This window comes from Phymastichus coffea, unplaced genomic scaffold (assembly GCF_024137745.1).
Source record: "Phymastichus coffea isolate CEN01 unplaced genomic scaffold, Cenicafe_Pcof_1.1 PCOF00012, whole genome shotgun sequence".
Lineage (NCBI taxonomy): Eukaryota > Metazoa > Arthropoda > Insecta > Hymenoptera > Eulophidae > Phymastichus > Phymastichus coffea.
Window position 1 is genome coordinate 5,743,399 of NW_026706823.1, and position 25,604 is coordinate 5,769,002.

General features: G+C 48.6%; 1 pseudogene; it reads left to right on the forward strand.

Annotated features, from left to right (window-relative positions):
- Nucleotides 1–207: 207 nt before the first annotated feature.
- Nucleotides 208–9,903, forward strand: LOC131673041 (uncharacterized; annotated as a pseudogene).
- The last annotated feature ends 15,701 nt before the right edge of the window (nt 9,904–25,604 follow it).

A 25,604-nucleotide genomic window follows, 5' to 3' on the forward strand; every position in this document is an offset into this window, starting at 1 on the left:
GGCAACGGGTTTACCATGTCTATCTTGTAAAACTTGTTGAGGTGATTTCTTTAATAAGGCAATGGTTTGCTATTTTTACAACTATTGTCTGTATAAACGAATAAATTTTACGACACTGTTACTGGAATATTTTATACTTGTAATACGGTAGATGATAATTTATTTATTAACTATATTTCGTTTGCAGCAGTTATTCTTGTAGATGAGATGAAGCTTGCAAAATCACTATCGTTGAATAGGCAAAAATTATAATTCGAAGGCTTCACTAATCTTGGTAAGTATACTTTCAAACACCTACAAGGAGTTAAAGGTGATCACGCGTTGGTGATTATGTTTCAACCTTTCAAAGGGAAATGGGTACGAACATTAGGATGCTTCTTAAGCAAAAGTAGCGCAACTGGAACAGTTTTGCATCACATATTGCTGGAATGTATAATATTGGCTGAACAAGCTGGACTAAAAGTTGATGCGGTCACGAGTGACGGTGCATCGTGGAATCGAAATATGTGGGAACAGTTTGGTGTAAATGAGGAGAATATAAGTATTCCTCACGTAGCTAAGACTGATCCTGATTCCATGCGGCGATTATGGTTTTTATCGGATTTTCCACATTTGATAAAATATTTGCGCAAACTTTTTTCAAAGCAGGGACGCTACGATAACATTTGGGTAAGACATTTTGTGTATTAATATACGCTTTACTTTTGCTACATTTGAGGCTTATTTCAAAATCTCGTTTGAAAGCTTCGACTGCAGTAGAAGCTTGCCAGATCGCCATTTAATTACATGTGACTAATTGAGCTATTGAGTTATAAATATAATTTATTTTATTAATTTACGGTACAATAAAAGATTTCCATGATTATCATCATGAGCTGTCGTGCAAATATCAATTTATATTTCGTTATTAGGAAAGTTCGCTCATTAAAACTTCGTTTACACCTATTGTCTTCTTAAATATTATTTCATTATAATCTAATTTATTTAGCTCAAACTCGCTCGAATCCTAACGCTTGCAAGAGTGGTCAACCTCCGTGCGCCATGGGCTGGTCTCTGCTAATTTTTCTAGGTTCTTTCTCGGTAAAGAAAGCCGGCGCTGACTTTCACAGGCCGAAGTTCGCGCTGGTTGGGGAAGGTTGATACAAAGAAACGGACATTCTAATTCAATGATATTACATAAGGCGATCTCATTTATTGACGCCTTTTCACAAATATCGCTATAAGATTAACTTCGCCACAGCGAGCGCGCTCGCTCAGCCTTTCCGCGACAAGAGTTCGCGGGATCACGCGAGCGAGATCGCTCAGCATGCGCGATAAAATCGAAATACGCAAATGTCCGTAATCGAGCGAGAGCTGGCGCGAGAGAGACAAACAGGCTTTAGACCCACCGGATGCCGACGGTCCGTCGACAGAGAGGCGACGCCGGCGAAAGCGTAGGCCCGCTGGAAACGGCGCCCTGGCGATGACCGTGACTGCTGCAGGAGAGGCCGCAAGACTGCCTTTGCCCCGTGGACGGCGAATGGTCGCTGCTTGTCCGGGCTCGGCTTGGAACACCTGGTTCTCCTGGCTAGTGGCCGTCGTACTCCTGCCAGCAGTTCCTCTCTGGCCGAAAATGTCCTCTCGTCCAGTCTCTCCTTAGGCGGCCCTAATTACTCGAGAGCTCGCGCCTAACTGCCCTTCTTCTCTCTTAATTTCTAAGCCTCGCGCCGCTGCGCTCCCACTTCTCTCGCCGTCAAAAATCAGTTAAAATCGCTCTCTCTCTCTCGCTCTTCTCGCTCTCACTCGCACTCACGGCGACACCTCGTCGATCGTCGCGCTCCTCCCTCCAGATCCTGCAACGACACAAGTATGTAGTCGCTATATAGCGTACACTTGGTCGCTGCGTTCAAGCGAGGAGAGTGCCGCACACAGGGCCAGCGAGCCTCGCTATAGCCCTGTCACAGCCCCCCGCTAAGCCGCGGAAGCCGCAGGCACCCGTGGGTTACACAACGCAACCCTCCTCGCTCGAACACAGGACCAGCGAGAAAACGACTTAAAACTATATTACAAAATCAAAATCATAAAAACTTCAATAATTCAGCTCGCCAAAACCTTCAAAATCAATAAAAATAAAAATAAATAAACAAACAGAAATAAACATACCATACACAGACAAAATAAAATAAAATAAATCAAAACAACATAAAACCCTTTTAAAGTGAACAGATTTGGTACCTCAGCCTTCTCATGCCTTATCTAGGGCTGCACCCTTGCCAATCGCCCTGGCAGCGAGTTCACATGCCTGGCATTGGATTCTGGTCACCTTTTAACTCGTCCGTAAAATAAAAGAAACAAAATAAACAATACAAACATCACACAACAAACAAATCACTCTCGGCTGTTACCTTTCCTCGTACCTCGAGGAGGCACGTATCTTTTAAGCTCAGATACATGTATAGTATCGTCGTATTCAGCGCCTGCCTGAATTCATGCAAATATTTATCCCAATTCCTGTGATCCTGATCGACGAACATCGCCACCATCAGCTTCAGCGTCTTAATCGCTCGCTCGGCGAAATTCGCCTGCTGATGGTACGGTGGACAAAGTACGTGCTCAATCTTGTACTCGTCTAGCGTCGCTCGAAACTCATTCCCACAGAAATTCTTACCATTGTCCGTGACAATATACTCCGGTATCTCCCATCGATACAAAATACGCTCTTCAAGAGCTTGCGCGAGAGCCTTCCCCGTAGCTGACACAAGAGGTTTAAACTCCACGTATTTCGTGAACAAGTCCTGAAACACGACTAAGTATCTGAACCTATTCTTACTCCTCGGAAGCTCAATCACGTCTGCCGCTATCACCAACCACGGTTGCTCAACTACGCGCTTGCTCATGAGGCCCATCGGAAATTGTTATTCTATTTTATACCGTTGGCATTTCTCGCACGATTGCACGAATTCCGTGATGTCATAATACATTCCAGGCCATGAATACTCCCTCGCGACTCTATCGTAGGTCTTATCCCTTCCGAAATGTCCTGCCGAGGGCTCGCAGTGTGCGTCTCGCATCACTCGAGCTCGGTGTTCTATTGGTACCACCAAGCGCCAACACTGCTCACGGTTTGTAACCGGATCAAGTAACCTATCAGACGAAAATCTATACAGCATTCCGTCCTCCACTCGCCAATTCCGAAATTTATCCGGTCTCGCAAGCACGTCCTTCATGCGCTGCAAGTATTCAGGGTCCTTGATCGTCGCGAAAGCTGTTACTTCCTCGCCGTCCTCATACGTGCGCGATAACGCGTCCGGCGTATGATGCAAGCGACCTTTCCTGTACACGATTTCAAAATCGTACTGCTGGAGTTCTAGAACCTACCGTGCCAACCGACCCGTAGGTTCCTTCTTATTGCGTAGCCAAGTAAGTGCCGTATGATCCGCGACCACCACGAAATGCACTCCCTCAATATAAGGACGGAACTTTTTAATCCCCATTATCACAGTCGCGCATTCCAACTCCGACACAGTATAATTACGCTCGTGCACATTCAACATTCTACTCGCGTAGCATATAGGGTGTTCAAACCCATCCTCATCCTTCTGAATCAGACACGCACCTAACGCATACGACGATGCGTCGCAATGAATAAAGAAAGTCCTCGCAAAATTGGGTCTCGCTAAAACCGGCACCTCCGTCAGCGCTTTCTTTAGCTTTTCAAAATCTTCGGCTTGCTCCTGCTCCCAGTGCCAACGTTCGCTCTTGCGCGTGAGCTTCGTGAGCGGTACTTTCATCTCGCTCTCATGCTCAATAAATCACGCATACCAACCGCACATACCGAGAAAACGTCGCAACTGCTTAACGTTTCGGGGCTGCGGGAAGTCAATCACCGGCTTAATCCGGTCCGGATCAGGTCGCAACCCTTGACTATCCAATCGGTATCCCAAGAACGTCACCTCGGAGCACCCGAATTCACACTTCGTCACGTTTACTTCGAGTCCCGCATTTACCAGCTTCTGCAGAGCTCGCTCAAGCCAAGTCAAATGCTCATCGAAAGTTCCGGTTACCACGATTACATCGTCTAAATATTTGAAAACATATGGCTCAAATTCCGGTCCGAAAAGCGTATCCATCAGTCGCATGAACGTCGCCGGAGCATTTACTAATCCGAAGATCATGTAATTACATTCGAATAACCCTAATCCCGGGACCGCGAATGCCGTATATCTCTTGCTCTCCTCGCTTAGCGGTACTTGCAAGTACGCATTCTTCAAGTCGATCTTAGAAATATAACGTGCCCCACGCAGTCGATCCAGAACTGAGTCAATGCTCGGCATCGGATATGCATCTGTTTTCGTTGCCTTATTCACTGACCTTAAATCTATACACATTCAATTTATGCCATCCTGTTTTCTGACTATAACCGGCGTGCTACTCCAATCGCTTGTCGATTTTCTGATTAACCCCGATTCCAGCCATTTCCTTGTCTCGCTTCGCATGAACTCCATCAGCAGTGGCGAATATCGCCTTAAAGGAGTTTTTACTGGTCGTGCACCCTGCACGTCAATCTCATGCTTAATTAAATGCGTACGCGCAGGTGACTTCTCGGGTACTACCCGCCGCACCACACATTCCACTAATTCGCGCTGCGAAGATCGCAACTCGGAGAGCCCCGCGACCTCGGCTCTAACGCGAACACGCGCGAGTCCAAGCTCACTCGGGAACTCCACTCTTTCGCGCCTCAGCCCCGCGAACCAGTGCCAAGGGCCATCCTCTATATGCCATTTCCCATTCGCATGATCCGTGCCAATGCCGAACTCCTGAATGAAGTCCATCCCGATTATCATGTCGTATTGCACCGGCACATCCACAACTCGCGCTTCGATTATTCGTGACACTCCGTCGATCTCAACCCTGAGCCGAAGTTTTCCCACGATCCCGGTTTTCGCTCCCGAAAACCCGAACAACGCGAAGTCGCACGGCTCAATTTTGTCTACAAAGTCGCCGCGTACACGCGGGCCCACGATAGTCACCATCGCTCCTGAATCGTACAGCGCACTGTATGGCTTCTATGGCTTCCCCGCGATATGGACTACCAGCAACTCGCGATTTTCCACCGCGTCCACTTTTGGTTCGCCCACGCAAATACGAAAACAGAGGCGCGAGAAACCTACACCGGTTCTCGATGACTCGCCTCGCTTCTCGTTCGCCCGACTATCCGTCAAATCTTTGCGTGTCGACTCGCATCCTGCGCTATCCGACGCTTCCAAACCCGATGCGATCGGTGTCGCCCTAACTGCTACCTCTCCACTCAGCACCATAAACTCCCTGAACGAGGTGACGGAGGTGACCGTCAAGGTCGTCAGTTTCTGAGTTTCCAGCCTGCTGAGGCGATCTCTCAGTCCGAGTTTGTTCCAGAACCAGCCGCGCACGCGCCGTTTTCCCCTCTGGACCTCATGAAGACCGCGCGGTCTCTGCAGTTTCCATCGAGTTCATGCCCGGCTGATCCACCCCGGGCGTTCTCGTCGATTTACCTCTCGACCCACGCCCGAGCGTCGGACTCCCTTGGCCATCTCCTCGATTTCGCTCGGATTCGCGTGCATCCAGCATTTCTCCCGACTCCAACGCTCGCTTTCCTCGCTCGCGCTCGGGCCCTGCTTCACGCGTTCTTGTCCATCGTTCGTTGAATTCGATCCAGTCGAACTCTTTCCTCGAACTCTCCTTGATTCTATCTTTCGCGCCCTCGCGTTGCATAGAGGCCTCTGTTTTCGCGTTATTCGCGCCCAAACTAGCTTCATTTCGTTCAACCTGCTGTTGAAACTCTGCGAACTTGCTATAAAACAGCCTCATGAACGCGACTTTTGCCCCGTCGGGTGCTCTATTACGCACAACTACGCGGAATCCGTCGGGCAACTAGGTCCCGCTTTTAAGTTTTCCAGAGCTTTGAGTCACACCTGGCATTGCGGACATGTTTCCAACGTCTTATTTTCTTTACCGCAGCCTTGGCACGCTAGCCCCTTGTGAACACCGGTTCGCGTAATGTCCTAGCTGTTGGCATTTGTAGCAGCGCACTGGGCTCTTTCCCCGATTGCGACTCGCACTTCGGTCAGAAGCCCCTCTGCCACTCGTGCCTTCAGCTCCCAACGGCTCCGAACTTGTTCGCGTCGACTTCAAGTTCTCCGGGCTTGGGCACTCGGCCTTCCGATGTCCCAGCCCCCCCGCATTTGTGGCATACACCCTCAAAGGTCACGCGCCCTGCAGCGTTCCTCGCAGCAGGGCTCGCATTTCCCCTGGGCGGGCCCCTCTGCGAATGAGCTAGCTGGGATAACACGGCCACTACATCTCTCGGCAATTCTTTTGACGAATCCGCATCCTTCCGTTGAGCTACACCTTCACTATCCGAATTGCAGCTTCTGCCTACGGGTTTTGTTGCCGACTTATTTTTCTTTCCTTGGCGGTCCTTACTATTCTCGTTCCCGACCGCATAAACTCGTTCGCCCATCGCAAAGTTCGCACCGCTGCTAGTCTTCGCGGTTCTTTTTGACGAATCTCCGCGGTAAGCGACTTCTGGCATCAACGACTCCTGCGGCGCTGGCGGTGGGCGGTAGCGATTCTCTATGTCCCGTCTGCGTTCAAATCTCTCCCCGTACACGCGAAGATCTCTGAGCGTTTGAACCTTCTTCTCCCTGATATAATTGCGAAGTTTCGGGTATAAGTTGTTTTTAATCAACTCAAGCTGTCTACGTTCCGAGAGCTTCGGTTCTAACCTACTCGCAATATACAGGAAGGCCGTGAGAAATTCACCTAATGGCTCATCTTCGCCTTGAGTTCGGCGGCGTAGCGCGTCGTAAACATCCTCGCGCGATCACCGCGGACAAAACTGGCGCTGGAATTCATCTTTAAAGTCCTGCAATGTATCCCAACCCGGGCGATTCGTTTCCCACCATAAAGCCATTTCCGCGCTAGTAAACGACAACATTAACGCCGACAATATCTCCGCGTCCTTGAATCTGTAAAATGATTGCATTTCATGCAATCGCCTCAAAAATTGCTCCGCTGACAGTCCGCCCTTCTTCGAGAATGCTAAAGACCAACTTCTTACCGCCGTGACCGCGTCTGCTTGTTGCCCATAAAGAAATCAGCCCCTCGGTTTGCTCAGGCGCTCTTCCTCTGACGCGCTCTCTAGCCACGTTTCGTCGTCATCGAGCGCCGAATCGTAGTCCGTGTCCTCTGTTTCGTCAGACTCTCTACCGGCATCATGGTTGCTTAACCGCGCACCCGCGGTGTCATTCACGCGCTTCTGATCGTAATTCATCTCACAAGGTCGGTACCTCGCCCCCAGCTGCGCGCCATCACGCACCGGCGTGCTCGTACTTCCCGGGCCACGCGTTGCTGCCTGCGATATACCCTCGCGTTCGCCCCGGCTCTCAGCATTATTTACCCTAGATGCTGCCGAAGTCAGCCACGCCGGCCAAAACGTTTTTACTGCGCGCTGCCACATCGATGGCTCCCGACCATGGAAACTCTCCGGTCGCCGCTCCGCACGCGCTCGCACAATCTCTGTTTGCGTGTTCGCAATACCCAGAGCTGGCGCGAAGTCCGTCGGCACCGAACGATGCAAGCCCGCTCTTTCTTTCCTTCAGCGCACCTCCTCACGTGCAATCGCACTATCTGTGGCGCGAACCCGCGTCTCCGATGGCAACGCACGTGTCTCCCGCGTGACGTCACTCCGCTCTCGTCGAGCGCTTACCGCCGCATTCACCTCCGCCTTCAGAGTTTCCAGGAGTGATCCAACCCGCGCCGATGATGCGCTTCTCGCATCAACGACAGTCGGTATTTCCCCTGATAGAAAATCGTCGGCGCTCACAGGCGGTATCGGTTCATGACGCACGCCATATAAATATGCACGAAATGCCCTGTCTTGCACGATCTCGGTCGTGCCGTCCGTAACTAATCCGTTCGACGTCATCCATGTCAGCAATTCCTGAATTTGCATTGCCTGAATGTGCTCCCATATTGACTTTACTACAGGCATTCTCATAACCCGCCTTCTAAACGCTTCTGGCCGCGGCCGCGATTCCGCAGCTCTCCGATGCTTGGGCGATCTCGTCACCGGCATCGTATTTCACGCGACCCCGCGCGGTAAACAAACAGGCACCAAAACAGACCCAAGCTTTCCTAGGCTTATTTCGCCTTCACTAGGCCTAAGCGCGTTTGTCCTCTTTGTTTTTGAGAACAGCTCAACGTGTACAAGCCAGCATGCCCATGGTGCGAGTACGCAACACAAAGACCTTACTCAGCCTATAAACACGTCTAACCTTGAGCTCACGCTCAGCAACAATCCAAACAGCCGAGAATGATCGTTGCGATTCTCGCAACTTTCAAATTCAGAAACACACATTCAAACGTACAAATTTAACTAGCCAAAACACCCAGCTCGAGCAATCGCAATCTGCGTAATAACAACACACAAATTTACATCGTAATCGCTTAATCATAACACCGCGATACTCGCCTCAGCCCGTTTCACTAGCTCCGGGCTTCCGCGTAACTCGAGCCAAATGCGTTGACGACACAATAATGACGAAACTCAAAATGTCCCATGCAACTAAAATTTTCCCTTTTCCAGCTTATTTCCACGGCTCTCGCTCGCTACTCCGCGAATTCGCCGAAAAGCGCTGATCGGCCGAGACACCGCACTGTTCAAAACTTATCACAAAGGGAATTATCGCGATCACCTCTTTCCAACCAGAACAAAGCGATGCGAACAACGAAAACCTGCCGAGATTAAACAAGGGATGCCATGCAAGAGTGGTCAGCCTCCGTGCGCCATGGGCTGGTCTCAGCTAATTTTTCTGGGTTCTTGCTCGGTAAAGAAAGCCGGCGCTGACTTTCACAGGCCGAAGTTCGCGCTGGTTGGGGAAGGTTGATACAAAGAAACGGACACTCTAATTCAATGATATTACATATGGCGATCTCATTTATTGACGCCTTTTCACAAATATCGCTACAAGATTAACTTCGCCGCGGCGAGCGCGCTCGCTCAGCCTTTCCGCGACAAGAGTTCGCGGGATCACGCGAGCGAGATCGCTCAACGTGCGCGATAAAATCGAAATACGCAAATGTCCGTAATCGAGCGAGAGCTGGCGCGAGAGAGACAAACAGGCTTTAGACCCACCGGATGCCGACGGTCCGTCGACAGAGAGGCGATGCCGGCGAAAGCGTAGGCCCGCTGGAAACGGAGCCCTGGCGATGATCGTGACTGCTGCAGGAGAGGCCGCAACACGGCCTTTGCCCCGTGGAGGGCGAATGGTCGCTGCTTGTCCGGGCTCGGCTTGGAACACCTGGTTCTCCTGGCTAGTGGCCGTCGTACTCCTGGCAGCAGTTCCTTTCTGGCCGAAAATGTCCTCTCGTCCAGTCTCTCCTTAGGCGGCCCTAATTACTCGAGAGCTCGCGCCTAACTGCCCTTCTTCTCTCTTAATTTCTAAGCCTCGCGCCGCTGCGCTCCCACTTCTGTCGCTGTCAAAAATCAGTCAAAATCGCTCTCTCTCTCTCGCTCTTCTCGCTCTCACTCGCACTCACGGCGACACTTCGTCGATCGTCGCGCTCCTCCCTCCAGATCCTGCAACGACACAAGTATGTAGTCGCTATATAGCGTATACTTGGTCGCTGCGTTCACGCGAGGAGAGTGCCGCACACAGGGCCAGCGAGCATCGCTATAGCCCTGTCACACGCTATGTTTTATTGAAAATTATAATAAAACATTGTGTTAGTAAAATGATTAGTTACTTTTTAAATTCAATGGAGACACCTGATGGGCTAGTAACCTTAAATCATTGGTATTCATTGCTTGAAGTGGAAAATCCGAAAAGTTACAATATGAAAGTTAATTACAAAATCAGAGAAGAATGTGTTATATGCTTCTAACCGGCCATATTTTTCATTTTGTCGTATAATACCGTAGTGTTATTATTCTTTTCAGCATTCATGTTAAAAGCACTAAAGCTTAATTTTTGTGGCACGCATTTCAGTTAAGGATAAATATATCAAATTGTTGATAAAAATGCCCCAGTAAACTCCACAAATGTTCATGGAAATTTTCTATCATTTTATATATTGAATAGGTACAGGAAAAAATGGTGAAAGTCTATGCTAATTTTTTTTTAAATATCATCTTCAAAAAATTTCATTTGTATGTGCTTTATCATTTAAACACAGAATCAATAATTATATCTTATTTGAATTTTTAATTTAGTTTTACGTATTTATATGATTCCAAAATTCTCCATAATGACGAAAAAAAAAATTCATCTCCAGGATTCGAACCGGCAATCCTAACAATTCAAAGCAGAAACCTTTGCCTTTCGACTAACGTGCTTATATCACTGTATAAATGTCAAAAGTGAATATTTAAGTTAATTAATATTTAAGTTGCTGAGAGGGGCTTGTGATTAAGTTTATGGTTTGCAACGATTACCGAAAATCGTTCAACTCGCGTAGGTTAATAAGCGGCTGAGCGGAATAGCCGCGATCGGTTCGAGAGAGAGAGAGAGGGCGCGTAGGGGCAATGACCGGGAGGGGAGAGTTCGGTAGTCAGTACGACCGTGACACTCAGTCTGGCAGCATCCCGCGAAATATCGTGCGAATCCCTCGCAAGTATTCAACAGATGAGATCCAGGGAGTGGAGAACTTGGTTGGAGTGAGTGGAGTGCGGAGTGTACGTGCGAGTAAACGTGCGCACCCACAGCAGCAACACCAGCAACAACAACAACAACAGAAGCGGCAGAGTAGCGAGCAGGGGAGCAGCGAATCTGCGACTTGCGTATCGGATACGGTTGGCCACCGTATCCTCAACTATCTCGCGGTAGGTGCACCATCTGCTATATTGTTATCGTGCGATCCCGAGCAGCGCGCGCGGAGAAATTATTTATAGTGTGCGAGCGGTTAGTTCGCGGCGATCGCGATTTTCTCTCTCTCTCTCCCACCCAGGCGTATTGTCATATATATTCGCGTGCGTGAGTCTCTCGGCAAATCCCCCGTGTATTTAATTCATTTGAATAAAGTGAAAAACCGTATTCTAAATCGAGTCATTGCTTTGTCTTTCCTTTGTCCGGAATGCGTGTTTGTTGACATTCGATTCGAATAAGCCGGTAGCATAGCACGGATCGCGCGGATATCTGTAGAAGCGAATCGCAAACCAAGTTTCCAGCAGCGGCCGCAGGAGCGCTGCTAAGCAAGAGCGACAGCGCCGCCAAGTGGCGAGTTGGGGAACCCTACTCGGATTGGCGAGGGAACTCTGCGCAGGCGCACTCCCGGACAAGGTAGGTTAACGTTCTTACGGCACGCAGCTAACAAGGCGTCATTTGACCGAAATAACAAACAGGTTTATTAGGTCACAGGTTAAACGGCAGCCTGTTACAGGTTATAGTATTTGGGGTTTGAGTCTCTTGATAGCTAACTTATCATTTATGTCAACTCAAATCATATTGTCATGATAATTAAGCACAGTTTTGAAGCATAATTTCATATACATTGTTGCATGTCAGTTGACAGGGAACGGTAGATAAAATCAACCTACTACGCAGTACGAATGGCGCTCGCTAGAGGGGTCTGACGCTAGCTAGTGTCAGCTATTCCGATGAGCGAGCCTGGCGATCTTTGCCGGTGGAAACGTCCCACTTCTCGTATATAGCGTTGGGTCTCCTTGTCTCTTACGCCCTGATTTCACCGTTGCAAAGTCTGTGCCGTGAATATCTCTCAAGTCTCTGTATCGTGTATCATCTTATCTTTATTTAGTTCTATGCTTAATTTACCTACAATTCTCAATGACCGTCTGCCTTTTTTTGCATAAGCATACTCTCTGTACGAGGTGTGTTCAAAAAATAACGAGAATTTTCGTTTTATGAAAAAAATATTTATTTATTCATCTACATTAATGTTGTCGCCTTCAAAGTAGTCCCCTTCGGATACAATACACTTATGCCAACGCTTTTTCCAATCCTCGAAACACTTTTGAAACTCGATCTTTGTAATAGCTTTTAGCTCTTTCAGCGATTCGCTTTTAATGTCATCTATGCTTGTAAAACGACGGCCTTTTAATGTTCTCTTTATTTTTGGAAATAGAAAAAAGTCACATAGAGCCATATCTGGCGAATATGGAGGCTGAGGCATCGTTACAGTTTCGTTTGTAACAAAACTTAATCCTTTGTTACCAATTCTTTTGCGGGGTAAGTGAGGCACTTTCGCTCATGACAATTGAGAGAGAAGAATGAGGGGAGGTTGATAAATAAATTATGCACAGATAAGAATCAAATCTCATTTACAACCTATTATTATTATTAAATATCACACAGAACAATCGCGCGCATAACATAATCTAAATTACCGACTAGCAAACTGCAAATAGAACAATAAACTACTTAAAATAATCACAGATGAACACTTCGCATTTTATCCTAATACCAAATCGCATACTTAACCTATTACAAACTCACTTAAAAACTACGCGGACTAATACCGGGTAAATTGCCCGGCACGTGGGCGCCTGGACAATTCACCGGTCGCAACTTACGTCACTACAAATTAATCTTAGCACGAACCTTTAGATAGCCGGCACGTGAGTGCCAGGCTATCTCTTTCACGCGCACCGGCCGTCGCAACAACAGAGAGAGAGAGAGAGTGTAGAGAAAAAGAAGAAAAGGAAGGCTTGACCTTTGTTCTCCTGTTCCTCGCAATGTCGAGAATCCTGGGCGATGTGCTGCCGCAGGACGTACCGGGCGTCGTCGCTGGTCAGATCGTCGCTAACCGCTGTCGCTGACCAGGTCTCCGTCGGCGACGTTAACTCTCTTGGCAGGTGGGCTGGCTGCTGTCGCTGGCAAGACCGTTGCCGGTAGGGTTGATCGTGCTTCCTTCCGGCTATCCGCTCTCTGCTGGGCTCGGACTTCCGCACTGTAGTAGGACTAGGCTTCTACTCCCTCACTCTAGTAAGGCTCGGCTGCGACTCTCTCACGCACTAATTCTTGCGTGCATCTTGCAGTCGCTCTGCGGCGCTCGCTCCTCTCCCTACCTTGACCTATTAGTTAGGCGGCACGCGACGCGTCGATTATCGGTCACGCGTTGCGCGCCTGCCAATCCCTGCATAGGCCTAATACTCTCTTTCTCTCTCTCTCTCTTTCTCACTCTCTCTCCGCGCTCTTCAACTTTTCTTGCGCTCAATTGCGCTGGCTCGTCCTTGGCGCTGAAACAAAAGACCAAGTGTTGGGCGCATACTTAAATGCGCCCAACACTTGCGCCGCGAACGGCCTGACTCCGTGTCTCCCTCTCTCTCTCCCTGTCGACCGACAGTGGCAACCAACGATAGACGCTAAGTCATATAAGAATACCTTAGATTTAGCTTAAATTATAATTAATTCTAAGTTGGTAACAACCAGATCAACTAAGAGCAAAATCTAACAAACCGAATAGTTTAATCCGAGTAATATACCTAACCTTTCGTCATAGCAAGCCGACTAATCCACTGCGCCAAGATCGCGACTATCTCGGTACTCAATTAAACCAAGAATCTTACCATTCACTGCCGCTCCAACGACTCCAAATACCGGAGCCTGAGCGTTCGAAGTTCCTCCGCCGAAGGAAACGAGGACTTGCCCCGGAGAGTCTTTGGCCGGCATCCTCAGTCGCCTCGGACTCAATCACCTCGGCGCTCCGATCGCTCGGCTCACCCGCGGGGACCGACGCCTGCTCCGTCCGCGACGCGACTTCCATCCCCGTATCTTCGACCGAACCGGCTTCAGTCCCGGCTCCCTCTGCAGCAAGCGCCTGTGACCTACGCGCGAGCTTAGCGCGAAAACGCTTGCCACATCGGTGCCTGGGCTTTTTCGCCTTGGGCTCCCCGACGGAGGATTCAGGGCTGGCTACCTCGGACATTGACCTAGGAGCTTCGAGCTCCGGCTCCACAGTCTTTGGCTGCGTCGCCGGGAGCTCTACTGGTTCGCCCGGGCGAGCCCGAACCCTTGCCCCCTCCACCGATCGTGCGCGCGCCTGGTCTGCCATAAAGGCATCGCGGCAACGCGGACAGTCTTGCACGCGGACATCGAGTCGCCCACAGTTCCTACAGACCGGACGCGAGAGAGGCGGGTTCCTGCAGGCTGACCTGGGATGTGACCCCGTTCTGCAATTGAAGCAACGGAACGAGGGCACGTCCAATTCCTCATCCCAGAGGACCGGAGCCAGGTTTTGCAGGAAGCTACCTCTTACCAACCGAAACCCTGTTTCATCGACCCAACACGGCGACGCAGAGGACGAGGCCGGGCTCGCCACCTGAGGAGTCGGGACAGGTCGTACCGGCCTAAGGGTTGGTCGCTCCGGCACAACCGGCTCCACTCTTCATGGGGTTGGCGGCACCACCACTTCCAACCTTGTGCCTGCCTCTCCCGTCTTTTCGGTGACTGTGCTCGCACTAACTCCCGAGGCTTTCCCTTTGTCGACAGCCAACGAAACCGATGGCTGGAGGGCGCCTGTTGCCTCAGCAACGGCTCTCTCCGCCATCTCAGGTAGAGTTGGCGTCGAACCGGAGGTTGGCCTCTCAAAATTACACGCGGATAGGTTGAAACGCATTGTGCGCTTCCTCCTACCCGAATTCTGGCGAGCCTCAGCCTCCTTCCTTCTCTCGTCCTTCATATACCCCGCTGGGTAGAATTGCGCGGGCCCACCCCTGCGGACGAACTGGTACGCGGGATCTAACCTCTGTAACGCGAGCGGTTTGAAAGGGAGGTTAGGATGGACGTGTGGTTGTGGAGCCACTCGAGGCAGCTCCTGCACCGGCATCGCCTCATCCTCGGAGTCGCTCGAGCTTAGCACCACCTCCAGTATCCCGTTGGTGGCACCTCGCTTTATGGGACTCCAGTTTCCCCTTCCAATACAAGCCCTCGCGGTACGGCTCCGATTTGCCGCCCTACCCGCGAGATGTCCTCCCGCGGCAGCTCGAGAGCCCGGCGATTTCTCGCCTTGGCTACTCGTGCCCGCCTGCAAGAAGACAATTCCCTCTTTTGCGGCGAGAACTCTCGACTTCTCGGATGCTTCGCGTATACAAAGCGTCGTGAGCCGAAACGCTGCGCTGCGACGCACTCCCTCGTCCCAGGTACGCGTGGGCGCAGCCAGACGAATTATCGAACCCACACTGCGATTTCCCGTTAGCAAACGGACCCCACGTCGGTCGCTCACGAACGGCGCCGGGGGCGAAGGCAAAGGCGGCGGCAAAGGGAACCCCTTCGCCTACCCGTCACTGTCCCCGCCAACCGACGCCTGTGCCAACCGTGAAACGCAGGAGGCAACCTCGATGTCAAAGGAGGCCGCCTGCCCAAGGCCTGAAAACCGGGCGGCAGACTCCGACGCTCGGTCTACCTCCATCGCCTCAACAATTCCCGCCGAGTTCACCGATGCGGTCACGTCGCCTGTAGGTGTTTGAGCCTCGGCGACTTGAGCGATACGGCCCGACTCCTCGGTTTCAGCCATCATCACCTGACGTCGATGAACCTCTTGTACCTTAAAACAAAACAATTCAGTTATTACACCTATCCTATTTCGCAAACTATTTCTTTACCTTACGCGGTGGTATATATCGCTTAATTTCCGAGACGTGTACCCTAGCTGTACGATGCTTACTGTTCGTCGTTAGCTCGTAGATCTCGGGCGAAATTACTGAAATAATTTCAAACGGTCCGTCAAATTTCGTATCCAGTTTCGCGTTTTTACCATCCGCTGAGCTCGAAAGCGTATGCACTTTGCGTAAAACCAAGTCACCTACCTGAAAAAGTACCTGACGCCTACCCTTATCGTAGTGTTTCTTTTGCTTTTCCTGAGCTTCATCTATGTGCCTAGCTACTATGTCGCGTAATGCATTTAAACGTGATAGCCTATCCTCCCACGCCTTCGTATCTATCTTAACAATAGGGGCCTTTGCCTCGATCTCGCGCCTTAAACTCTTTACCGGACGCGGATCCCTACCAAAGTTTAGAAACGCCGGCGATACTTTTGTAGACGCCTGAGTCGCCGTATTGATAGCATGACGAAATTCATGCAAGTACCTATCCCAGCTCCTGTGATCGGCATCTACAAACATCGCTATCATCGTCTTTAGCGTACGATTTACGCGCTCAACCGGGTCACTTTGCTGATGATACGCAGGACAAAATATATGTTCGATACCATCTTCTCGCAACCTGTCTTGAAATACTTTGCTCCTATATGCCTTCGCATTATCACTAACGATATATTCCGGAGTTTCCCACCTGAACAGGATTAACTCCTCAAACGCGGCAACAAGGGCAGGGCCGTCCGCTGATCGTAGCGGTTTCAGCTCGACCCACTTAGTAAATAAGTCTTGAAAAACCACCAGGTATTTAAACCTATTTTTGCTACGGGGCAGCTCTACGACATCAGTCGCTACTACGGCCCATGGTCTTTCTACCACGCGCTTACCCATTAGACCTTGGGGTGCCTGCTGGACTACCTTGTACTTCTGACATTGAGAGCACTCACTTACGAACGTCCTCACATCATACCATACTCCTGGCCAGTAATACTCACGAGCAATTCGATCGTAAGTCTTTTCACGGCCGAAATGTCCAGCGAATGGCTCGCAATGAGCGTCTCTCAGCACCCTTTCTCGGTACTCCAGCGGCACCACCATGCGCCAACATTCCTCGCGATTAGTTATCGGATCGAGCAGGTGATCGCGCATGAACCGATACAGGATGTTATTCTCTACTCTCCAATTATCGAATTTCTTCGGTCTTTGAAGAACATCTTTCACGCGTTGCAGATACCAAGCATCCTGTATCTTATCAAACGCGCAAATCTCGAGCTCGTCCTCAAATTCTCGCGAAAGTGCGTCCGGCACATGGTGCAACGCACCCTTTCTATGTATTATCTCGCAATCCAACTGCTGAAATTCTAATACCCATCTTTCCAATCTACCTGTAATTTCGCGTTTATTAAGAATCCTAGTAAGCGCACTATGATCCGTAACGATGACAAAGTGTGAGCCTTCTATATAAGGCCTAAACTTTTTTACCGCAAAAAGTACTGCCAAAAACTCGATTTCGCTCACCGTGTAATTCCGCTCGTGCGCGTTCAGCATCCGACTGGCGTAGCATATGGGATGCTCGCCGTCGTCGAATACCTGGACCAAACACGCGCCAACCGCGAAGGAACAGCCATCGCAGTGCAAGTAAAAGGGGCGCGTAAAATCAGGGCGCGCGAGTACCGGCGCCTCCGTTAATGCGCGCTTTAGCCTCTCAAATGCAACTTGCTGTTCTTCCTTCCATTCCCATGGCTGGTCCTTTCGGATGAGCTTGGTCAACGGGACCTTTATCTCACTCTCGTGTTCGATAAAACGCGCATACCATCCAACCATACCTAGGAATCGGCGTAATTGAGCTACGTTATTCGGCGCAGGATAATCTACTATCGGCTTCACCTTGTCGTCGTCCGGACGCAGACCCTCACTATCTAATCTGTACCCTAAGTAAGTTACCTCGGTACAGAAGAAATCGGACTTCTCTAAGTTGATTTCTAAGCCAACGCTTACTAAACGCTTCAAAACTTTCTCTAGCCAGATCACGTGGCTATTAAAATCTGCGCTAACTACTAGCAGATCGTCCAAATACCAGAAAACGTGCGGCTCATACTCTGGACCGAAAAGTGCGTCCATGAGGCGCGTGAAAGTAGCCGGCGCATTTACCAAACCAAACGGCATTCGCTCAAACTCCCATAAACCAAGACCTGGGACCGCGAACGCCGTATATTGTTTGCTATTCTCTGAAAGCGGAATTTGCCAAAACGCCGCTCGCAGATCTATTTTCGACAGGTAGACTGCTCCGCGCAACCTATCTAAAATAGCGTCAATGCTAGGCATCGGATACGCGTCTACTTTCGTCACCTTATTTACTGGTCTAAAATCGAGACAGAACCTATAGCCGCCGTCCTGTTTGCGTACGATTACCGGCGCACTACTCCACTGACTGTTCGATGGCCTAATTATTTTCGCCTTCCATAGCCGCATGGTTTCTTCCTGCGTGAATGCTAATATAGGAGGCGACATTCGGCGCATCGGCGTCTTTATCGGGCGCGCATCGCCTACATCTATGACGTGCTCGATAACTTTTGTAACCGCCGGAGATTCACCAGGCTCCGGGACAATCCGGCGAACAAGCGCCAAGATTGTCTCTCGTTGAGCCTCCTCGTAGCTGCTTAAACCTGCGCATTCCGCAAAAACAACTATCTCGTTACTATTCTGCTCTTCTAACGGATACCAATCGCCTTGGTCACCTGCCCGCCAAGCGCGATTACCGTAGCTAATATTTATATTCCACGCTATCCAAAAGTCGGCTCCTAAAATCAAGTCGTGTTTAAGCGTAGATACTACCGTCGCAATTAACCAATTCGTCCTACCGCCAATTTCAATACTTAACCTCAAGTCGCCCCACGTTTGCGGCTTCTCGCCTGAGATGCCCTGTACAAAAATCGTAGGCGGCTTTAACCGGTCCTTAAACCGTAAACCAAGATTCGGCCCTACTACCGATACCTGAGCACCTGAATCTAGTAGCGCTGTATAGACTTGCCCGCCTATGTCGACCTTAATAAAGAACCTATTCTCTACTACTGCGACTAACGCTGCATCTGATTCATCTGCCGTTTTCTTCGGGATTTCTGAGTTCCACTCAGACCCTCCCCTCACTAAAACGGAAGGTGCGTCGGCACCGACGACCGAACGTCCAAACAACAAAACCCTAGTATCAACAAGCTCACTTCTATCGCGCGTGACCATGACCTTTGTCGCAGCCCGCTCCGACGGGAGCGCAGCACCTGAGCTCGTTTCCTTACCAACAGATTCCTTCACAGGTTCACCCTGATTTCCTAAAGCAACGGCCTTTTCCGAAGCCTGCCCAACCGTGGGCGAAATATTCGAACCTGCCTCATTCGTGTTCGTGCGCGACGATGGCAACTCATTTTGCCTCGCTGGGCACTTCTCAGGCGAGCAAGCTATCGCGCAAAATTTATTAAACCCTATCGGATCTTGCATATCCCTATCGGGCAAAGTTTTTCGCGCGATAGTGTGTCGATCTTTTTGAAGACTTTCCGCGTCCTGCTGTAACGAGTCGCGTTTATTTGCCTCTTCGGGTTCATTGCTGATCCTACTAGGGAAACTTACGCCCTCGTCACTCTGCGCCTGAACTTCTTTCAATGTCGAACGACTAAACTCGCTTTTAAACACGTTTTTAAACTCAACGATTTCCTTACTCCCTTTTTCCGGATCCTCATATTCTACAAATACTGCACGTCTGACCTTAGCCTTGACTTTCAAATACTCTCCTATTACCTCGTCTAAGAGAGGTGGCGCAGAACTGGCAGTTCCCGCCTTGTTCTCGCCTTCCCTTTTTACTAAGTTCATAAAAGGAGGCGCAGAACTGGCGGTTTCTGCCTTGTTCTCGCCTTCCCTTTTTACCTCAACTCTATTCCCTTCTTCTAAGGTGCTTCCGCTCCTTGCGCGAAGCACTTTCTCTACCTCAATGGCCCGCTCAATCCATCTTAGGCAGGAGTCGTCGAGCGGTCGACGGCTCCCGCCCTGAGGTTTCCCTGCTTCACCTGATTACAAGTAGGGCATTCTCTAAACACGTAACCTATTGTCCCACAAACCTGACAATATAATGTCGACTCTGAAGTTCGCGTTGGACAGTTATTAGCGTAATGCCCCGGTTGTCAGCATTTATAACAAACTACTCGCGGATTAACCTGAGCTATTGGGCATTGCGCCCTCCTATGTCCCACCGCGTTACAATTGAAGCAAGCCCCCGTGAATGGTCTATTTAAGTTGCTACCTCCCTGATTGCGCTGCTGCGGGACCAGACTAGGGGCTATACCTGCAGCCGGGGCCAACGAAGCCTGCGCGCTCTGACGAGCAGGCGCGGCTTCGTTCGCAGGCTGGTTTCTTGCCTGTGGCTGTTGCCTATCGGCAATAGCCACGGCAATTTCACCGTTCTGCTTCTTGCCCTTTTTACCTAGTTTTTTGTTCTGCTGCTGCGCTTTCTTTTTAGGAGATTCGACTATTAAGACCTCGTCAATCGCGTCGTTAAAACCGTCAATAGTTTCGACTGATTTTTGCTTACCGGGCGACTTCTTCGTCTCTGTGTACGCGGATTCCGGAATTAACGTTACGTCAGCCGTGGGCGGCTTTTGCCACCTTTTCCAACCGGCCATGCGATCTTCGAGTGCCATACCCGCTTCTTTAAAACTATTTAGATCGGAGAAGGTCTTAGTTTCAAGATATCGCTTGTATCTTGGATGTAGACCCTCTATAATCATGGCTAACTGGCGTCTCACCGAAACGGGCGGATCAAAACGGCGTAATATCGTCTGAAAAGCTGCGACATAGTCCGTAATGTTCTCGTTCTCGCCCTGTGTTCTTTGACGAAATTCACCGAAAAGTTGTTCTCTATTCAATCGTCGACAGAATTCGCTAGAAAAACTCTTTTTAAAGTCTTTCAGCGTCCTCCACATACCGCGATTAACCTCGTACCACGGACGCGCCTTATCGCGGAATGCAGTGCCTATTGCTATCAGCATCTCTTCGTCCGAGATGCCATAATAGCGCTGGCAATCACTCAAACCTGATAGAAAACTTAGTGCGTTTGTACTATCCTTACCGGAAAAACGAAGAGACCAGGCATTGAGCGCGCTTACTCCATCCGCAGGTATACCATTTATATACTTGATTCTTGGAGGAGCACTCTTTTTGCTTGATCTTTCCGCTCTAACTTGCTCAGTTTTCCGCGGCGATTTAACTTTATAGGTGTTGCAGCTATCAGTATCCGATAGACTCGAGCTAGTGTCGCTTCCACTGATATTTTGTACCTGTCTCACCTGCTTTTGTTTAGGTCGCCTTATGTTCATTACGCTTTTCTCGCTAATAATCGAACCTTCACCTAACGGAGCTGGTATTTCCATTTCCTCTCTAGTAGCTACCCGTACCTCGCGCTCCCAGTCTTTAACCCATGAACTTACTCTAGGCGCGTGATATTTCGTGCTCGCCGATCTATTTGAATCGGCATAGAGGAATGTACTATCTGCTCTGTTGTTTGGTGCGTTCGCGTGGGCCGATGGCTCAGTCGCAACCGCTGGCGCGTTTAGCGTCTCGCGGTCGCCGAGCGGCTTGGCCTGAGGCGGCAATGAAGCCTGCTGTTCGGCCTGAGCCGCTCTACTGTGCATCGCCTCTCTTTCAACTCTAAAAACTGCATTCGCACCATCCGTGATGCCCTGTCTAACCTCGCGCCTATAAATCCAACGCGGTACAGCAGTTAAAGCTCCCCAGATTTGGCTTATTGCGCTAGTGCTGCGCTCGCCTTGGTTTTCCACGATTTGTTCGCGTGTGCGTTCGATCCTGTTGTCCGACGGCGAGCGAGTCGCCATCGGTAACATGTCGTTATCACCGAGCGCGACTGCATTTTCGCCCGGCGGTCGAACTTGTTCGCAAAGAGCGACAACACTTGCTCTTGCCTGTGTCGCCTGCTCTTGCTCACATGATAATTCGGCCGCCAAAGGTGCTGCAGCTGCCGCGAATTCATCGCCCAGGTTCGCGTTCCGCGCACTGCTTACCGTTGTTTCTTGCTGTTCGTCATACAGCTTTTCCGGGATTCGGCCTGAAGCAAAATCGCTCGAGCGCAACGGTGGCTGCAAATCTGGCCGCTCTCTTAACAGCATATATCGAAAATACCGGGTTTGTAATTCCTCAAGATCACCGTGTAGACTAAGCTCGCGATAGCGCATTAATTCCAACAGAACAGCCGGTTCTGTGGAATCAATTTTGCGTTTTAATTTTTTCGCATACGCATCGCGTAATATTCTGCGCAAGACTATTTTATCTCTACACGCTAGCGACATTGTTATTTCTAAAAGTGAAAATCCGTAACTTGACTACGACGCGAGCCTATGGGACTAAGCAAGTCTCGACCGGTCCGTGTAACCTGATACCTTACTGACTAATTTCTTTCCAAGCTATAAGCCGGCAAGAAATCGCCTTGCTTACGCCTATAGAAAGAAATTATAATTTATCAAAATTTACTTACCGTAATTTTTGAATAGGCAGTCTAGTAAAATTCTTAAAACAAAGAAAAACTAAAGCGAAGAAAGAACGCAGTCGTCTAGCGTCAAAGCGACTCAATGACGCACCGTTGTCATCCGACACCGCTATTAAGAAAGGTCACTGGCAAGCACTAACAAGAATTCAAAATACCGAAAACACGAAATTCTTTTACGCGCACTCTGTTGCCCTTAGTTCACAAAGAAAATCATTTAACCGTTATTTCCAAATTTATTATCAAACCATTTCTCTCATTTATCTCCCAATTGCCAGACTCACAAGGGATGCCATGTAACAAAACTTAATCCTTTGTTACCAATTCTTTTGCGGGGTAAGTGAGGCACTTTCGCTCATGACAATTGAGAGAGAAGAATGAGGGGAGGTTGATAAATAAATTATGCACAGACAAGAATCAAATCTCATTTACAACCTATTATTATTATTAATTATCACACAGAACAATAGCGCGCATAACATAATCTAAATTACCGACTAACATACTGCAAATAGAACAATAAACTACTTAAAATAATCACAGATGAACACTTCGCATTTTATCCTAATACCAAATCGCATACTTAACCTATTACAAACTCACTTAAAAACTACGCGGACTAATACCGGGTAAATTGCCCGGCACGTGGGCGCCTGGACAATTCACCGGTCGCAACTTACGTCACTACAAATTAATCTTAGCGCGAACCTTTAGATAGCCGGCACGTGAGTGCCAGGCTATCTCTTTCACGCGCACCGGCCGTCGCAACAACAGAGAGAGAGAGAGAGTGTAGAGAGAAAGAAGAAAAGGAAGGCTTGACCTTTGTTCTCCTGTTCCTCGCAACGTCGAGAATCCTGGGCGATGTGCTGCCGCAGGACGTACCGGGCGTCGTCGCTGGTCAGATCGTCGCTAACCGCTGTCGCTGACCAGGTCTCCGTCGGCGACGTTAACTCTCTTGGCAGGTGGGCTGGCTGCTGTCGCTGGCAAGGCCGTTGCCGGTAGGGTTGATCGTGCTTCCTTCCGGCTATCCCAAACCGCTCTCTCTGCTGGGCTCGGACTTCCGCACTGTAGTAGGACTAGGCTTCTACTCCCTCACTCTAGTAAGGCTCGGCTGCGACTCTCTCACGCACTAATTCTTGCGCGCATCTTGCAGTCGCTCTGCGGCGCTCGCTCCTCTCCCTACCTTGACCTATTAGTTAGGCGGCACGCGACGCGTCGCTTATCGGTCACGCGTTGCGCGCCTGCCAATCCCTGCATAGGCCTAATACTCTCTTTCTCTTTCTCTCTCTTTCTCACTCTCTCTCCGCGCTCTTCAACTTTTCTTGCGCTCAACTGCGCTGGCTCGTCCTTGGCGCTGAAACAAAAGACCAAGTGTTGGGCGCATACTTAAATGCGCCCAACGTTCGCCACCACGCTTAACCGAGTGGGGGAGGGAGAAACGCGGACGAGAGACGGGCAAACGGCCTGCTCTCGTCACACGTTTTTGGCCAAAAATTCACGAACAAGCAATGAAGTGTGAGCAGGCGCATTATCGTGGTGCAAAAGCCATGAATTGTTTTGCCACAAATCCGGGCGTTTTTTTCGGATTGCTTCACGCAAACGACGTTGAACTTGTAGGTAGTACTGCTTATTGATTGTTTGACCTTGTGGCAAGAATTCATAATGCACTATGCCATTAAAATCGAAGAACATGGTGAGCATAACCTTCACATTCGACCGCACTTGTCGAGCCTTTTTCGGTCTTGGCGATCCAGAATGCCTCCACTGGGACAATTGAGCCTTAGTTTCGACATCATATCCGTAAACCCATGTTTCGTCACCTGTTATAACACGTTTTAGTAGTTCTGCATCGTTATTGACTTCATTTAGCGACTCCTGAGCAACTTTCATTCGCCGCTGTTTTTGTTCGAAATTCAACAATTTTGGAACGAATTTTGCTGCCACACGTTTCATACCCAAAACATTCGAAAAAATTTGATGGCATGAGCCAACTGATATGCCAACATCATCAGCGATTTCTCTGATTGTGATTCGGCGATCGTTCATAACCATTTCTTTCACTTTTTTCACGTTTTCATCGGTTGTTGATGTGCTTGGGCGTCCGGGTCGTTCGTCATCTTCAACGTTTTCGTGGCCATCTTGGAAACGCTTATACCACTCATAAATACTTGCTTTACTCATAGCAGACTCACTATATACCTTTGTTAACATTTGACAAACTTTACTACACTTTATTTCATTTTTTACGCAAAATTTAATACAAATTCTTTGATCCATTTTTTTTTCACAAACGAAAATCGCCGAGCTCGAAAAACACGTCTAAGTTAGCGGCTGCCACTTAAAAAGTAAGCAATGAATATTGCTGAAAATTTTATCGTACTTCAGGGCCATGTGTACCAACATAACAAAAAAAAATTTTATACAAGCGGACTCTCCAAACCCGCGAAATTTAAAAATTCTCCTTACTTTTTGAACACACCTCGTATATCCAACTATTTGCTTTCAATTTTATTCGTTTCAAATCATTATTTCCGAGAGGTTTTATAAAGTTATATGCCTTCTTAGATGCTGCCTATAATGATTTCAATACGTACACTCGAAAAAAGTGAGCTGTGTACTTCGCTGTACCTTTGCTGATGACACAGTACGCAAGCTGACGATCCCATTCTCTTTATTTTAAATAGATAGTTTATCTAGCCGTGACCAGTGAGCATTTGTGTAATTCAGAAGTTCACATCTCTGTATTCCCCGCCCATCCACAGTCTCAAGTCACGAATAAGGCGTCTCATTGATACTTCCTGCCCGTTTTCTGTCCGTCGTCCAGTGGTACTGCCAGAAGTCAAATGTTCTGCTTATTAATACTGGTTATTAATACGAACTTACAGCTTAGGATTACTCAAAATTTTGACGTTATCGAAAACTTCGGAGGATAGACTTGGATTTTTGAGCAAAGAATTATTTAAGAAATGACCCTCAGTTGCAAAAAAAAACCGCCACGATATTCTATTATACGAACCTGTGTTTATCACTATATGTTTGTTGTACTTTATTAACCCGATAACGTCACAAGGACACTTTTTTCAACCACCCTTTTCTCTCAGATATTTGTCTATAAAAACGTCCAGTAAAAAATATAAGAAATACCAATCCTACTAGTTTGAAGGTCACTCTTTCCAATGATGTGATTAGAATCACATAAAAATATGTTTTTTGCTTTACTTTTGCAAAACAAAGTAAAAAAACATGCATTTTTCAGATCTGTTTTTTTTCATTTTACTTTTTCTATGCTGTACTGTAAAATAATTCAACCGTGTAATAGTGTAATCGCATCCTCGATTGTTGTACTTTTGAATGGTATCATTGATTTTATTTTTAGTATTATCCGAACAAAATAATGGTGCAAAATATCGGTAAAAACAACTGAAAATTTTAACATTTTTTCGATTAATTATTTTTTATGATTAAAATATGCTTTTTACATCAAATTTGCCAGGT